Raw genomic sequence first — 4129 nt, forward strand, 5'->3', positions numbered from 1 at the left:
ATAGAGATATGGGAGATACTGTAGCTAGATAGACAGACAGACAGACAGACAGAGACACAGGGCCGTCTTTTTGTATGGGCTCAATGGGCTCTTGCCCAAGGGCCCCAGGAGTATACGGGCGCTAGGCTGATAGCTGAGGGTCCCCTCTTTACAGGGGTACCAGATTTTTTCAAATTGGTCTTGGGGAACCGGAGATATCGGACTTGAAAGCAGTGGTCCCCATCCAAGCCTGTTAATTGCTCTTCCCAGACCAATATCTCGAGTTCTGTCTGAGTTAAAGTTTTCCTGAGGGTATAATCCAAAATCTGTGACTCTCCCCCTTTTTGGTGGTCACTGGCAGCTTGTCTCTACTATGCCCAGAACCACAGATATCAGTCTTCAAGCAGCTGGTCCCTGCTCCAGCTCCACACGCCTAGTATGCGGTTTTACATATTTGTAATATCCCTATAAAGTGGGTTCGTACCTGAGGTTCGGTCGTCTTCGTGGTCGGCAGTATCCACTCTTCAACGATGTTGAGGCCAGCGACTATTCTTCCCGTCACCTGTGAGGCTGGGGCAGAAGGACCAGGAGAACCCCGGAAGGGCAACCCAAACACAATACGCTCAGAGACCACTACACACAGAGACGGTGACAACCATTTATTGGACAAAAAATATTAGTCACCGTTGTAACTCAATTCTCATTAAACACATTTGCATAGGTTGAACATTACTACAATACCCTGAGTCTTTCCCTGTCTATAACAGTGTTCACAGTTTAAACATCTCTAAGGTATAACTATGACTGAATCAAACAATAAAATATATAACATGCACTACCAATCATTTGGAAGGTAACGTTATCTTAGGGTAAAGAATGTCCTGACAGTAATTCTGATGCACCTCTTAAACTGTCCATAGGATGGCATTATACGCCGGGCACTAATGTTCAGTTCCTGTGCCCCAGTGGGCGTTTGCGGCCAACGTCCCCCTAACAGACTACTTGCACTCTAACAGAGAACTCCTGGGAAAACGTCAGTGGACGCAAGGTAAGTATTCGTAGGGTTGTGTGCAAAACTGACTGTTCGTGATATTACACGGTAGCAGCGGCTAACGGTACTAGACGTATTTGTATCCACGGAAAAGTAAGTCAGAGGAAACGAAGCGACTCTGGATAAGGTATCACTCCAGACATACGGTGACCGTGTAAGCTTGTGAGATTATGAATCTGTTTCTTTTATAATATCAATCTCAAGACTGCACAGTCAGCACTATTGTTTGAAGCCTACCACGATCAGAAATTTATAAGACCATAGTGTTATTACCATACTCATTTCTGACCATATATAATCTAATATCCAATTAATTCGTGATTGATTCTGGGTCCCAATACAATTGGAAAACGGTGCGCCTAGGAGACAATTTCACCTACGGTCAGACCGCACTGAGTATGCCCAAACTCGTCTGATCTTGGAAGCCAAGCACTGCAGGGCCTGGTCAGTACCTGGATGGGGAACCACCAGGGAATACTAGGTACCGTAGGTATTTTACTCTCCAACAGTTTAAGCAACTTGGGACTCATTACATCAATCTGATCTCAGGTCAATAGCATTTGTCAGATCATATAGGACTCGAGGGAGTGACCTCATTCATATAAATTCCTGATTAGAGAGGATATGTATGAATTTTCTCCATGTATGAGGGTTCATTTATTTTTGCTCACCTATATTATAATTTTGCCTATAAAAGGTACATGGGTACTGGCAAACACTTATGCTCTTTAATTATTAATGCCAGCTCTCGTTTTTTCTTAAGTATATATTAATAAATGTTAATTTTTAATAATTTCATCATTACAATTTTTTCAAGTGTGCTCAGGAAAAGGCCTATAGTTGTTTTTTTGGTTCTTTGTTCTCTCTAAAGGATTATACTTGTTTTTTCATTATGAACAATCTGGTGAGAGGAGGACATGGGGATCAGGTTCATACGTGATGCCACTGTATGCTGGAGGCAAATGGGGCTTTAACCCTGAGTGACAAAGCTTATGGTGGGGGTGTTTTGGGGGTAAGGATGTCCCTCCTTCTCCTTCGGAAGACCCTATCAGTGACAGCCCCACTAAGTATCCGTCAACTAGGGTAGGGGTATGTTGTCTCCTATCAACTGCTAGCTGAGGTGGAGATTTATGAATGTACCTGCATAGCTTGTGACCTGGTGCGGGCTGATTGCGCTCTCCCCGCTCACTGCAGTGCGGTAATGATGCTTCCCCCTCTCTGCGGCGGTTCAGGCACCGGGGACAGCTGCCGGGAGGCTCCGGCTCCTCTGTCCGTAAGCACGGCTGTGATGGGCGGCTGTGCGCTGCCGCCGGCCGCGTCTCTGCTCCTTCCCTCACACGGCCGCTCTCTTTTCCTGCACTCACCGTGGCTCTCCTCTCAGCGGCTCTGCACTGCCGGTGACTTGGGGCTCTCCCACGGCTTCCTCTCACGCCGCGCTCTGCCACACTTCTCGGCCACGGCTGGCAGTCCTCCTCTCCGTGCAGCCATGCGACAGGACCGTCCGCTCTCTCCGAAGCTGCTCTCTTTTTTCTTCTGTCCCCTCCTCTTCTTGCTTGGTGCCTCTCCTTGTCCAATCCCTGGCGCTACAGATTCCCGCACTTGGGAATGGACGGCTTGCCCCCTTCTACAGTTTAGCCCCATCTGTACAGTAAAGGAGTAATTAGCAGAAATTATTGCTCCAGGTCCTACATGCTGATCGGAAGATAGAACACCCCCTACTGCCTGCGTAACATCAAAGCTGCCTCTGATAGCACCCCCCACCCCTACCGCTGGAGGATGGGTAGGGGGCCCAGTGCATTGCTGTGCACAGGGGCCTACACTGCTGTTAAGACAGCCCTGCAGAGACAGACAGACAGACAGACAGACAGATAGATAGATAGATAGATAGATAGATAGATAGATAGATAGATAGATAGATAGATATGTAGATAGATGAGATAGATATATGAGTGTGACATAGATAGATAGATAGATAGATAGATAGATAGATAGATAGATAGATAGATAGATAGATAGAGATAGATATGAGGTAAAGTGCCCATACACTAGAAGTTATTATGAGCGATTTGTCCATTTTCGATGAATCAGAACTACAAATTGTTCATAATAGTGCAAATCGTACAGTGTCTGTCAGTGGCGTAACTACTGCCCCCCGCAGCCCTCGCGGTGGCTTGGGGGCGAGGGGCTGCGGGGGCGCCGCCACTGCTTTAGCGCAGATTGACATGCGGACGAGCGTCCGCGTGTCAATCTGCTCTCACTAACCCTCCGCTGCTGTAAGGAGGTACACGGAGGGCGCAGCGCGCGCCTCTCCTGTGTCCCTCCCGCGTCTCCGGCGGGTCTAATAAAGGAAGTGCTGTTCATGAGCTCTGTTTGGCTCACGAACAGGCACTTCCTTTAACAGACCCGCCGGATACCCAGGAGGGACACAGGAGTGGTGCGCGCTGCGCCCTCCGTGTCCCTCCGTCACAAAACAGCGGGGGAGCCGGGGGAAAGAGCACTGGGGGAGCATATGCAGCACAGGGGGAGGTGGCTTATGTGGCACTGAGGGGACATATGTGGCACTGGGGGGGGGTATGTGTGTACCTGGCACATGGGGGGGGCTATATTTGGCACTGGGGCATGTGAGTACTTGGCACTGTGGGGGAATATCTGGCACTGGGGGCATATGTGGCACTGGGGGGGCAAATGTGTACCTGGCACATGGGGGGGGGCTATATTTGGCACTGGGGGCATGTGAGTACTTGGCACTGTGGGGGAATATCTGGCACTGGGGGCATATGTGGCACTGGGGGGTATATGTGTACCTGGCACATGGGGGGGGGGGGCTATATTTGGCACTGGGGGCATGTGAGTACCTGGCACTGTGGGGGAATAATAATGGACAGAAAAAGGATTGTCTCTTTGTTGGCGCACATTAAGAAAAGAAGATTTTTTATCATTAAAATATAACTTTTATTCTTATTCAATAAAAATTGCCTAGCAATTGAGAAACATATCAGTGAAAAAATGTGTGAATAAATTGTGCACTGTGAGTGATTAAATTATGTGCTTGAAAAAGATCTGCTGCCTTATGATGGATCTATCAATTTAGATCTATAT

At 48.1% G+C, this 4129-nt stretch overlaps 1 pseudogene; it reads left to right on the plus strand.

Annotated features, from left to right (window-relative positions):
* Window positions 1–1404: 1404 nt before the first annotated feature.
* LOC134937441 (5S ribosomal RNA) lies at window positions 1405–1523 on the plus strand (annotated as a pseudogene).
* Window positions 1524–4129: the final 2606 nt, after the last annotated feature.

The sequence above is a fragment of the Pseudophryne corroboree genome, chromosome 1 (assembly GCF_028390025.1).
Source record: "Pseudophryne corroboree isolate aPseCor3 chromosome 1, aPseCor3.hap2, whole genome shotgun sequence".
Classification (NCBI taxonomy): Eukaryota; Metazoa; Chordata; class Amphibia; order Anura; family Myobatrachidae; genus Pseudophryne; species Pseudophryne corroboree.